Genomic DNA, 13,441 nt, shown 5'->3' with positions numbered 1-13,441 from the left:
ACAACAGCTGCAGAGGATGCCTGTAGGATCTCACTGAGCAGAGACACTAGCTTCAGCTTCAGCACCAGAAAGGAAGAATCTAATTATTTTGCCTGGCCAGGCATGGTGGTTCATACCTGTAATCCTACAGCACTTTGAGAGGATTGCCTGAGGCCAGGGTCCAGGACCAGCCTGGGTGACATAGCAAGAACCTATGTCTAAAATAACAAAATTCAGGCCGGGTGCAGTGGCTCACACCTGTAATCACAGCACTTTGGGAGGCCAAGGTGGGTGGATCACAAAGTCAGGAGTTTAATACCAACCTGGCCAAGATGGTGAAACCCTATCTCTACTAAAAACACAAAAAAATTAGCCAGGCATGGTGGCAGGTGGAATAGCAATCCCAGCTATTCAAGGAGGCTGAGGCAGAGAATTTCTTGAATCCAAGAGGCAGAGGTTGCAGTGAGCTGAGATCATGCGACTGCATTCCAGCCTGGGCGACAGAGTGAGACTGCGTCTCAAAAAAAACAAAAACCAAAAAACAAAAAACAAAAAATCAAAAACATTAGCCAGGCATGGTGGCCTGCACCTGCAGTCCCAGGTACTTGGGAGCCTAAGGTGGGAGGTTCACCTGAGCTCATGCGGTTGAGGTTGCAGTGAGCCATGATTGCACCACTGCAGTCCAGCCTCAGTGACAGAGCAAGACCCTGTCTCTAAAATAAAAAGTAAAATAAATAAATAAATAAATAAATATTTTGCCTGGAAACCGAGTTCACCCCGAGTTTCTTTACAAAAATATGAACTTCACTAATGAGCTGACCATATCACTATTAGATGAAATGAGGGAGGCATTATTCACTCAGCACTCCCAGGAGTCAAGGCAGAATGTAATTGCTTCCAGACATATTCAGGGGATATTCCACCCGATTATCTAATTTTATTCTTCAAAGGCGGCTGTATTTGGAAACTCCCATTGGTCCAGAGAGGCAGAACAATGAGAGGAAATCCCCTGTCCAGTTACCTGCAGGAATATTCCACCACTTCCATGGGCTAGAGGATTCCATTGAGATGGAATTTATGATTTGATTTTGAACACCCGTCAGCACTCTTCTCTGTTTGCATGACAATTCTGACCCTTTTGTGGCAACAACACTCCTGGGACAACCTGGATTTGTGGATTGAGATCCAAAGGTAGGATTTCCAGACAGTCCAACCAAGGTATCAAGTGATGTTTCCCGAGTGGAAGGCTCTCACCGTGTCCCAGGATTTCTGGGGTTTATAAGCAGTACTGGCCATTTGTGACCTGTTTTTTACCTAATCATTCTGTCTTTTCAGGACATGGTTTACCCTATCCCTGGCTAAGGATCCAGCATTCCAATAGCTGAAAACCCTGTATATCTTTTCTCCTAGCCTGCCTTACCCGAGACACACTTGAACCCCTCAGTAAGGCTATACAGAGGGCCATGAGCAGGGGCAGCCTCTCCCTTATTTCTACAGCTCCATGATGAGGGGTTGGCTGAGGCCAGCAGTCCTTGTAGGTGTGACAGTTGCAATATAATCAACAGTTTCAAGATCTAGAGGCACCTTTTGAAAGAACCCCTTCAGGGATGTCTATCCACAGCAGCCTGGAGCAGCCAAGGTGAACCTGAGATTTTGACCCACACAATAAGGGGGGGCCATTCCTTTTCAAATATTTTGGCTTCAGAAGACACTTCATTACCTATGCAAATATTGAGAGATTAACAGAAGTTCCAGCTCTTATGCCTGACTGAGAAAAGGCACTGCAAGTTGCAGTTAGGTACCCATGAGAAGCAGAGGTCAGCTGAAACCCAGAGCTTCCCAAAGTGGACACCAGCGGGGACTATTCCTGATGTCCCACCCAAGAGAGGAAGATGAACTCGGGCGCTGCTGCTCTGCCCAAATGCCATCCTACGTGCATTCACATGTCACCCATTCAAAATAAATAACATGGAATTATTGGAACCTTATATCTGACATGTAAGACCAGCCTACATATTGGGCTGGGTGCAGGGGCTCATACCTGTAATCCTAGCACTTTGGAAGGCTGAGATGGGCAGATTGCTTGAGCACAGGAGTTCCAGACCAGCCTGAGCAACATGGTGAAATCCTGTCTCTTCAAGAAATAAAAAAAAAAATTAGTTTGGTGTAGTGGTACATGCCTGTAGTCCCAGCTACTCAGGAGGCTGAGGTGGGAGGGTTGCCTATGACCAGGAGGTCGAGGCTGCAGTGAGTTGTAATCAGGCCACTGCACTCCAGCCTGGGCAACAGAGTGAGACCCAGTCTCAAAAAAAAAAAAAAAAAAAAAAGAAAGGTCTACACCATCATTGTCTCCTTGGGTCATCTGACCTGTCTTGTTTTTAGGGTCATTTGTGTTAGGAGAAAGAAATCAAGAGTAATTTGAATAATTTATACCTTTAATTAGAGAAGTGAGGGATCAGCAAATAAAGATAACTGTAAAGAAACAGGCAGGTCAAGGAAGGTGCTGGAGCAAAGTGGTGACATTTTGGGCTAGCCATTGTGGGAGAAACAGAGAGGAAATTGCGTGAAGACAAACAATAATTGCCAAGCAGCACTGAGGACCTGGATGAAGTGAGAAAACCAGCTCTGATGAGTTGTAGTAACTCAGATGAGATCAGTTTTTCATTTGTCTCACAAGGCCCAGCGATCAGCATGGGAGAGGGAGAAAGCCAGACAGCTGGGCGGTCCTGGCAAGATGACAAGTAGAGGCAGTGCTCGGGCAGTGAGCATCAAAGGATGGGGCTATCCTGCGGAAGTGTGGTTGGAATGATGGGACCTGGATGAAGTAAAGAAGCAATAAGACAGGGGCCAGTTTCTGGACTCTGCAAATGGGAAAGGTGTACATGTCCAAAGCCTGATAAGGTCTGAAAGCAAGCTTATGACACAAGGGTGTTGAGGAAATGAGATGATGGTCATCACATGGGGATTCCAAAAGACTAGATTTTGGATGGGATCAAGTCTACCTAACTGTGAGGGGAGGTGGCAGTTAGAAGCCAGAAGGTGAGAATCTCAAATGAGTCATTGTTAGCCAGGTGTGGTGGTGCACACCTGTAATCCCAGCTACTTAAGAGACTGAGGCAGGAGAATCGCTTGAACCCGGGGGTAGACGTTGCAGTGAGCCAAGATCATGCCACTGCACTCTAGCCTGGGAACAGAGTGAGACTTTGTCTCAAAACAAAACAAAACAAAAGAAAAAAATCAAATGGGCCATTGTCACGGATGTCCAGCATGGAGACCAACTATGTGCCAAGTGCCCACACACTGTTGGATTTAGGGAGCAACTTAGATGTCAGTGGGTGACCGAAATGAGGAAAGGCATGGCTGGAACATGCCAGCCACTGTTGGCTGGAAATGGCCGAGGAGTAATTGTGAACTTTATAGTGAACTTGAGTCCAAGCTGCTATTTAGCTGTTCAAAAAATGAACAAGCATCATTAGCTGAAACAGAATGTAAAGGAAAAAAACAGGCAGAAATCAGACTTTGATTTCAGGACTATTTCTAATTTAGGCTCCAAAGCTTGACAGAAGTACAGAGTACTTGATTTTTAGAAAACCTTAAAAATTATAATAGATAAGATCATATTCAGAATTAAATTTCACCAGAATCTAACATTGTTTCCCAGATGAAGAGTTTGACAAAGTCGACTAACTAGTCCAGCTGAGTCCCTAGGCTGGTGGGTAGTGTGTCCCTGTCGTTTTTTTTTTTTTTTTTTTGAGACGGAGTCTCGCTCTGTGGCCCAGGCTGGAGTGCAGTGGCCGGATCTCAGCTCACTGCAAACTCCAATTTCCGGGTTTACGCCATTCTCCTGACTCAGCCTCCCAAGTAGCTGGGACTACAGGCGCCCGCCACCTCGCCCGGCTAGTTTTTTGTATTTTTTAGTAGAGACGGGGTTTCACAGTGTTAGCCAGGATGGTCTCGATCTCCTGACCTCGTGATCCGCCCGTCTCGGCCTCCCAAAGTGCTGGGATTACAGGCTTGAGCCACCGCGCCCAGCCGTGTCCCTGTCTTGAAGCCCAGGGTCTGGCTCTGCACTGCCAGGTTACCCAGATCCAGTTACAGAAAAAAAAGCCAAAACAACTTGCAGAAAATAAGTCTGCAGAAAAGATAAATAATAGTATTCCAATAAATGAACAGACTTGTGACATCTCTTCCCTGGGAACAAAACAGGAGAATACAGGTTTATATCCCAGCAAGACTGATTCTACAATAAATACAAAGAAACTTTGTAACTGGGAGATATGAGATGAGCTACACAAGAAGCCAAAACATCTGCACTGGTGCTGCATTTTTGCTTAGTCCTATTGTAGCAGGATGAGCTGCAGACAAAACCTCTCAGACGCGGAGTTGTAGAAGGAAAGGCTTTATTCAGCTGGGAGCATCGGCAAGCTACTGCCTTAAAATCTGAGCTCTCTGAGTGCACAATTTCTGTCCCTTTTAAGGGCTCACAACACTAAAGATTTCACATGAAAGGGTCGTGACTGATTTGAGCAAGCAGGGGGTATGTGACAGGGGCTGCATGCACTGGTGGTCAGAGAGAAACAGAACAGGGCAGGGAGATTCACAATGTTCTTCTATACAATGTCTGGAATCTATGAATAATATCGGTTTTTAAGTTATGAGTTGATTTTTAACTACTGGGTTTAGGCCAGGCAGGCCCAGGCCTGATTTCGGGCCTGGTGCCGGGCTGCCTGTCTTTGGTTTTACTTGTTTTTTTCTTAAAACAGGTACTGAGTATAGAACAACATAAAACAATATGAGAGGGTCTCTCTCTTTCCTCATTATCATTTTCTGAGTCCTGAGATTTTTCATATTTGGATGAGTGACCAGTCTGAAAGTCACCTAAGTCTTGCTTAAACTCCAGAACTGCTGGCATCTTCCTTCTCCTCTTCCTTCCCATGTGGCTTCACCCTCATAGTCCCTTATGGTGTCAACTTGGAGCCATCATCTTATCAGGGTCTCCCTAGGCTCCCAAACCCTCACTCCTGCCTGCTTATAGCACCATGTTATTTATTTTTAAAGTAATTATGATTAAGTTACAGGCTTAATTGTGATCCCCACCAAATTCATATGCTGAAGTCCTAACCCCAGTACCTCAGAATGTAACTGTATTTAGAAACAGGGTCTCTAAAGAGGTGAGTTAAGATGATGCCATTAGGGTGGGCCCTAATCCAATTCGACTGGTGACTTTATAAAAAGAGGAAATTTGGACACAGACACCAAAAATGCGTGTTCACAGAGAAAGGGCCATGTGAGGACACAGTGAAGAGGTGACTTTCCCGTCTGTGTGAAGAGACTACCAAACAGGCTTTGTGTGAGCAACAAGGCTGTTTATTTCACCCGGGTGCAGGCGGGCTGAGTCCGAAAAGAGAGTCAGGTAAGGGAGATAGGGGTGGGGCCGTTTTATAGGATTTGGGTAGGTAAAGGAAAATTACAGTCAAAGGGGGTTGTTCTCTGGCAGGCAGGGGCCACGGACACAAGGTGCTCAGTGGGGGAGTTTTTGAGCCAGGATGAGCCAGGAAAAGGAATTTCACAAGGTAATGTCATCAGTTAAGGCAGTTACAGGCCATTTTCACTTCTTTTGTGATTCTTCAGTTACTTCAGGCCATCTGGATGTATACCTGCAGGTCACAGGGGATATGATGGCTTAGCTTGAGCTCAGAGGCCTGACAGTGACCATCTGTAAGCCAAGGAGAGAGGCCTCAGGAGAAACCAAACCTGCTAGTTCTGTGATCTGATCTTGGGTTCCTTTTTTTTTTTTCTTTTTTTTGAGACAGAGTTTCGCTCTGTTACCCAGGCTGCAGTGCAGTGGCACAATCTCGGCTCACCGCAACCTCCGCCTCCCAGGTTCAACCGATCCTCCTGCCTCAGCCTCCCTAGTAGGTGGGGTTACAGGGACTTGCCACCTTTGGATCCGCTCGCACTTCTTCCCGTCACGAGCCAAAGGCGCCGGAAGTGACGTGTGCACTCCGTGCCTAACTTGCATTCGCTGGCAGTGCCGGGAGTGGGGCGAGCAGAAGGATGGGTGTGAGGCGGGAGCGGGCCGCGGAGCCGAGACCTACCCGAAAGACGCGGGCGAGCGGCGCTTTGGGCGCCGGTGGAGACGCAGGCGAGGTACGGAGCGGATGGACTGGGCCTAAGAGCTGCGCGGCTCTCAGCTCCGGGAGCGGGGCGGCGGGGCAGTTGGTCTATGCCATCCGCGCGGCGGGGGCAGTTGCTCGTCGGTGCCTCCCGCTGTCCTTCGTCCCACCTTCCCGCCCGGTCAGCGCCGCCTGCCCCGTTCCAGGCCGCCCTCGGCTCCTTTAATCCTCACAGTGCGCGGCCTCTCCGTCTCAGGCGCTAGTTGCCGGAATCTCCAGCGCCCGGCCAAGCTCCGAAGGCCTGCCTCGCAGCATTTCCTGGCGGCCTGCCTCGCAGCATTTCCTGGCTGCCTCCCTCTCCGGCAGTTTCCCTCCGCCTGGCTCCCACTTCCCGTCCAGGACGCGGGCTCCAAAGCAACATCTGTGCTCGCGCGTGGCCCCTCCCAGGACCTCCCCGGAACGCGCCGGGATGGGACGCGCGGACCCAGACCACAGCCCCAGGCCGCGGCAGGGGCACCGGGACTTGATCCCGCATCACCCTGGGGGGACAGAAGCGTACCGGAATTGGGAGGGGATTTGAAGCCTGTGGTCCTGACTTCCACCCCGTGGCTGAGGGTGAGGCTGTGGGGCTGGGGTTAGGAGTCGAAGTCCCTATTTCCGAACGGTGTAGGAGGAGAGCCGGGGGATGCCATCGCGGAAGTTTAGAGAGAGAGAGAGGGAGGGACTCTGCCGCTTTGGAGGCTAGGTCATAGGCAGCTGGCGGTGTCTCAGCGCGGGTGACCAATCCTTGTGGTTGAGAAATGTGTCGTGGGCGCCCGTGGGCTCGTTTTGCCTTTGAGATTAGATAGATTTTTCCAGGGCGAGTTTACAGGAGCACCTTGGGAGTTGGTTTTTGGCTTGGAGAGCTACTATCCCCCCCTCTAAACCTAAAACTGCTTTGTTTTTATTTACTATTTTTTTCGAGATGGGATCTCACAATGTTGCCCAGGCAGGTGTCAAACTCCTGGCCTTAAGCGATCCTCCTGCCTCAGCCTCCTAGAGTGCTGGGATTATAGGCATGAGCCAGCGCGCGGCTTTAACTGTTGTTAAAGAGTCTGTTCCTTAAAATTGTTGTACCAAGAAACTTGCCAGAGATGAAAACGTGATTATATTGTTAATATTTAATGATAAATAACATTTTGCTTTTACGAGTTACTGATTCATATCCGCAGGATTAGGAAATGTTCAGGATTTGAATTTTTAATGACCTTGTAAGCAGTCATGTTTCTGCTCTCTAGAAGTTAGCCGGTTGAGGAGAAGGGACAGTCAAGATACTTTGAAAACAGTGTGGTAAGGAGTGTGAGCTAAGATGGAGCACCGGGGAAGGAACCGGGGATTTAGGCCATGCTGTTGGGTGTGGAGCCTGGAAGGGATCAGGGAATACTTTCTGCAGGTGTCCTGAAGAATGAGTAACATTCAGACTAACAGGGTGGAGTGATGGAGAGGGGGGAACGAAAGGAGAGGAGACCAGTAACTATAAGGAGGTGCTTATTTATTTGGAGACAGGGTCTCTCTTTGTCACCCAGGCTGGAGTACAGTGACATGATCGTGAGTCACTGAAGTCTCAACTGCCTGGGTTCAAGTGATCCTCCCACCTCAGCCTTCCGAGTAGCTGAGAGTGCAGATGGGTGCTGTCACAGAAAGCTGATTTTTAAATATTTTGTAAAGATAGGGTCTTGCTGTGTTGCCCAGGCTCGTCTCAAACTCCTGAACTCAAGCAATCCTCCCACCTCAAGTGTACCTCAAGTGTCGCCTCAAGCATCAAGGGATGCTGGTGCACACCTGTAGTCTCAGCTACTTGGGAAGCTAAAGTGGGGAGGATCACTTGAGCCCAGGCAGTCACGGCTACAGTGAGTTGTTATCATGCCACTGCATTCTAGCCTGGGTTATACAGCAAGACCATATGTCAGATAGAGAAAAGAAAAGGAAAAAAAGGTAAAGAAAACAAATGCCTTTAACAGAGACCATCTCATGTGTCGCAGGTTGTTGTTCCTTTAGGTGGAGTTAGGAGAAATAATTTTTGGTCAGTAACTTAGTGAATAAATTGACCATTTGTGCTGCTTCCCTGGGCGAGAGCATAGAGAATGGTACAAAGTAGGCTACAGTAGCCAGATTATCTTATGTGTAATTTTGAGCTGTTAGTCCAGAGAATGGCATGCTCAGATTAGAGTTACAATTTTGCTTAACCAAGGAGGGCTTGATCTGGTACAATAGAAGACTGTTGTCTGGAACTCATTCCTTAAGAATGCTGCCCTGCTTGCTCTGCTCATTCCAGCAGCAGTCAACTCTACATTATATTCCAGGGAGTTGATTATCATTTGGAATTATTTGTCCAGGCTAACGTTTGGACAAATACTGTTTTGTTATATTTAACATTAAAACTCTGACATTGACATTCACATTCATTTTGGAAGCATTATATTTAATCATATGAAAGTAGGTGAACCTTGGATTACAGATTGGAAATACTAATAAGCCTTTTATTAGAATGATGGTGTCTTCATACCATGAAGGTGAGGACTGAAAGATATATAAGAAGAGTACCTATAAATCGAAAGAAAATAGTAGTGACATAGAAGAATGAGCAAGATCAGTTAATTTCTTCAAAGAAAATATATTAATGCCAATAAATGTCTGTAAAGAGGGCTAACCTTAGGGAAATGCACGTTAAATGATTTTTTTTTTGTTTGCCTGTCAGATTGACAGAAAATTAAAGTTCAATAATGTTATGCTTGTGAGGTTATGGGAAACCAGATTCTCATACACTGTAGGTGGGAATGTAAATAGTATGTTTTGTCAAACCAGTTTGGTATATGTCAAAATTTTAAAGGCACATACCCTTTGGCATTCTGTTTCTGTTTCTAGCAAACTGTTTGATGTATTTTTACTTACATTTGTATCCCAAGTGCCTGTCTCAAGTGCCTGTGTCCCAAGTGCCTGTTGTACAGTAATCCATCAGTATATAAATATTTGTTGAATGAGTGCAGAGGGAACATTATAAGAATATGTACCACATACAGTAACTGTCTCTGAATGATGACGAAAACTTTTTTTCTACTTGTCTATATATGTCGGGTTTTGTAAATAGTAAGTGTTCTTTTTTTTTTTTTTTTTTTTTGAGATGGAGTCTCACTCTGTCGCCCAGGCTGGAGTGCAATGGCATGATCTCGGCTCACTGCATTCTCCGCCAATAATGAATATTCTTTACTCTTCTTACTGGGAAAAAAAATTTAAGGGAAAAAAATCACCCATAAGTTTTATTCCTTAACTGAGGTCAAAGGATAGCTTATCGTTTTACTAGAATTGATGGGATGTTTCCTGTAAGTCCCAGATGAGTTGCCTGGAGAGAGGAGTGACTTCTGAGGGCATGACATTGAACCCAGGAATAGGAAGCGGACCCTCAAGAAGGACAGCGGGAAACTACTCACATCTGCAAAGTGTTTTTGTTTTGCTTTTCTGAGACAAAACTGGCTTGCATCCAGAGCCTTAAGAAAGAGTACTAATAGTTCTGGGAGCTTTGTAAGCTTTGTACCTCTCTGTCCTTTTTAGGGTACCTGGACCCGGAATAAATCCTAGCCCTGGGGCACAGTTTATAGAATCCTAACTGTCCCAGCAGCAGAGATCATTTTTACTCTGTCTTCTCTGACATAAGTGGGACCAATTGAATTGTGCCTTCTTTATGTCCAGGTTGCTCGATCAAGCTCCTCTTTTTTGGAATGCAGTGCTCCCACAGGAGCTGCGTGTGGCCCCTCAGAGCTCCCTCCTGTAACCAGTGCTGGTGGGGCTTACCTGTCTAGGGACAGGTCTGCCTACCCAGGAGAGAAAGAGTTGAGTTTCATGCAGTTGATCCCCCATGTTTCTTCCTATGTTTACAGGTTATGCCGTCTGTAGCTCTGATGTCCAATCTGGGTGTGCCGACTCTCCTACCTTCTACCATAACAGACACTGTCACCACCACTACATAGCCTTTCAAATGATGGCACTCTCTTTTGGTGGTACCCTTGCTCTCTATTTATACTTAGAAGCAGCAGAATGAGTGGTGTGTTTAACTGATACACATTGGTCCCATGATAGGTGTTTATTTTTATTAAAAAATGTTCACATGTGATTTTTTTTTTTTTTTTTTGAGAGGGAGCCTTGCTCTGTTGCCCAGACTGAAGTGCAGTGGTGCGATCTCTGCTGACTGCAAGCTCCGCCTCCTGGGTTCATGCCATTCTCCTGCCTCAGCCTGCCTAGTAGCTGGGACTACAGGCACCTGCCACCATGCCCGGCTAATTTTTTTTGTATTTTTAGTAGAGACGGGGTTTCACTTTCACCGTGTTAGCCAGGAAAGTCTTAATTTCCTGACCTCTTGATCCACCCACCTCGGCCTCCCAAAGTGCTAAGATTACAGGCGTGAGCCACCACGCCCGGCCTCATGTGTGATTTTTAACAAAACTTTAAAATTTGGAATAATTAAGAACTTTAAATCCATAGGAAGCCGTAAAGATAGTACAGACAGGTCCTGTGTACTCTTCTAGTTTGCTTAATGGTTATATCTTACATAACTATAATATAATGTCAAAACCTGGAAATTGATATTTGTGCAATGTATGTGTATAGTGTCATGCACATTTTATCTCATACGTAGATTCCTGTAGCCACCACGATAGTCAAGATACAGAACTATTCCATTACCCCAATGACTTCCTTCATGCCTTTTTAGTCACATCCTGTGTCAGCAGTCCCTAGGGCTGCCCCCAGGTTTCATAATTCGCTTGGGGCTCTCACAGGACATACTTATTCCTTGCTATGGTTTGTTGCAGTGAGGGGATACAAAGCAGGATTAATAAAGGGTAGTTGTGCACTGAGCAGATTCTACAGGACACCAGCACTGTTAAGATTCGAAGAGTCTTCTCCCAGCAGAGTTGCCCAGGATGTGCTTACTTCCCCAGCCGTAAACTCTAGCAACACGTGTGAGGTGTTTTTTTATTGTGAAAGCTCATGTACACCTCAGAATCCAGGGCTTTTATTGGAGGCTGGTCACATAGTGTATTCGTTCATTCATTCTCACATTGCTATAAAGTAATACCTGATACTGAGTCATTTATAAAGAAAGGAGGTTTGATTAGCTCACAGTTCTACAGGCTGTATGGGAAGCATTGCAGCTTCTGCTTCTAGGGAGGCCTCAGGAAGCTTCCAATCACAGTGGAAAGCAAAGGGGGAGCAAAGTGTCTCCCCTGGTGGGAGCAGGAGCAAGAGAGAAGGTGCTACACACTTTTAAACAACCAGATCTCACAAGCACAGAACCACAGGATATGGTGCGAAACCATTCATGAGTAACTGCCCTGTGATCAGATCACCTTTCACGGGCCCCACTTCCAACACTGGGGATTACAATTCAACATGACATTTGGGTGGGGACACAGATCCAAACCATATCACATAGGCATATAGTCCCTTTGGGACTGATCACTGTTAGAGCAACTCCAAAAGGAAAGCAGGTGTTTACCATAAATCATACAATTTGCACAAAATATCTAGACAAGCTGGAACAGTGTGGTTCAGTACCGTAACCATACAAAACACCCTTATCACTTAGGGCATAGGCCTAGTACAAGACCTCAGTTTCTAGGAGCTGACCAAGGGCCAGTCTAACCCAGCTGACCAAGCAGGCCTGTCTGAGAATGTGCATCATTTGAGCAACACAGGCCTGCTGGGTTAACTGTTTATACCATTTTCCTTCCCCTCCTCTCCCTTGCCTTCTTCACCACTCTTAACCTGGAAAAAGCACTAATTTGTTCTCCATATCTGTAGTTTTGTCATTTGGAAAGGTTGTATAAATCCTACAGTATGTGACCTTTTAAGATACACTTTTTAAAAAAATCAACATGTTGCTCTTGACCCTCCAGGTTTTTGCATGTGTTAATATTTTGTCCTTTTTAGTGTTAGGTATTCTCTTGTGTGGTCATGCCCCAGTTTGTTTAACCATCCCATAGATGTTTATTTTCCCTTGTAAAGTTGGTTAGCATGTATTATTATTATTATTATTTTTTTTTCTGAAACAGAGTGTTCTCTGTTGCCCAGGCTGGAGTGCAGTGGCACGACCTCAGTTCACCTCAACCTCCACCTCCTGGGTTCAAGTGATTCTCCTGCCTCAGCCTCCTGAGTAACTAGGACTACGGGTGCATGCCACCATGCCCAGCTAATTTTTGTATTTTTAATAGAGATGGAGTTTCACTGTGTTGACCAGGCTGGTCTCAAACTCCTGACCTCGTGACCTGCCCGCCTCGGCTTCCCAAAGTTCTGGGATTATAGGCATGAGTCACCACGCCCATCCAGAACATAATGGCTATCACCCATGAGAGGAAGAGATTTTTGAACATTTTTAAATAATAGAGACAGGGTCTTGCTATGTTGCCCAGGCTGGTCTTGAACACTTGCCATCCTCCCACCTTCACCTCCCAAAGTGCTGGAATTATAGGCATGAACCATTGCACCTGGTCCCGGGGAAGGGATTTTTGTATTTATTAAGCATTTAGTATGTATCATTGCTTTATTTATAGCCATGTTATTCTATGGTCTCTACGATAACCTTATTCATTCAGTTATTGTTCTTTCAACAAAGAATTGAGAACCTATGATATGCCCAGTTGTGCAGGGAAAAACCTCCTCAAACTGTGTTTTTCCTCTGCTCACGCCACAGCATCATCAATGCAGAAGAATTCCATGACCATATGTGTGCGGATTCTTCCCCTACACACCACACCAGCTGGGTGTCTTCCAGCACTATCTACCAGGAGATAGTGTTCACTTCCTGCGCTATCTACCAGGAGATAGTGTCAGATTGCACAGGGTGAGGACTCAGTCCCCATTACTGCCCCTCCTAACCCCCATCAGTTGCAACTCTGGGCCTCCAGAACTTTTAACTGACCAGCTTCAAGTTCGGGTTCCCATGGCTCCCTTTTTAGGTTCGATTAATTTGCTGAAGTGGTTTACAGAACTCAGGGAGATGCTTATGTTTACCGGTTTATTGCAACAGATATTGCAAAGGATCCAGGTGAAGGAGATGCTGGGGGCGAGGAGTAGGGGAAGGTGCGGAACTTCCACGCCCTCCCTGGGTACAAGCCCTCCAGGAACCTCCACTGTGTTCAGCTATCTGAAAGCTTCCTGGGCCCAGTTCTCTTGGGTTTTTATGGAGGCTTCCTGACATCAGCATTTGTCCCTCAGAGTATAGAGCTGGACCCTCTCTGGGGAGGGTTTAAGACCAATCCAGAGTAGAGTCCTGCCTTGGGGCAGGTAAAAGGAGGGTAGGAGAAAGTCAGAGG

General features: G+C 46.3%; 1 protein-coding gene across 10 annotated transcripts in view; it reads left to right on the top strand.

Moving 5' to 3' along the window:
• RABGEF1 (RAB guanine nucleotide exchange factor 1) overlaps positions 1-13,441 on the top strand; it is a 1,203,668-nt gene that overhangs the window by 142,406 nt on the left and 1,047,821 nt on the right. For 3 of the 10 annotated variants that reach the window (XM_033193393.1, XM_033193391.1, XM_033193390.1), the window contains exon 1: positions 5,968-6,129. The exons of 5 other annotated variants lie outside the window; for them this stretch is intronic. The gene's annotated coding sequence lies outside the window, so the exon portion shown is untranslated. Of the gene's footprint in view, positions 1-5,960; positions 6,130-13,441 lie in introns of those variants that run through there. 2 more of the 10 variants (XM_033193392.1, XM_033193394.1) reach the window with 2 other exon arrangements.

Source organism: Trachypithecus francoisi, unplaced genomic scaffold (genome assembly GCF_009764315.1).
Source record: "Trachypithecus francoisi isolate TF-2019V2 unplaced genomic scaffold, Tfra_2.0 Lachesis_group4, whole genome shotgun sequence".
Lineage (NCBI taxonomy): Eukaryota > Metazoa > Chordata > Mammalia > Primates > Cercopithecidae > Trachypithecus > Trachypithecus francoisi.
Note: the sequence above shows the minus strand (reverse complement) of the source record. Positions and strands in the feature narration are given on the sequence as shown.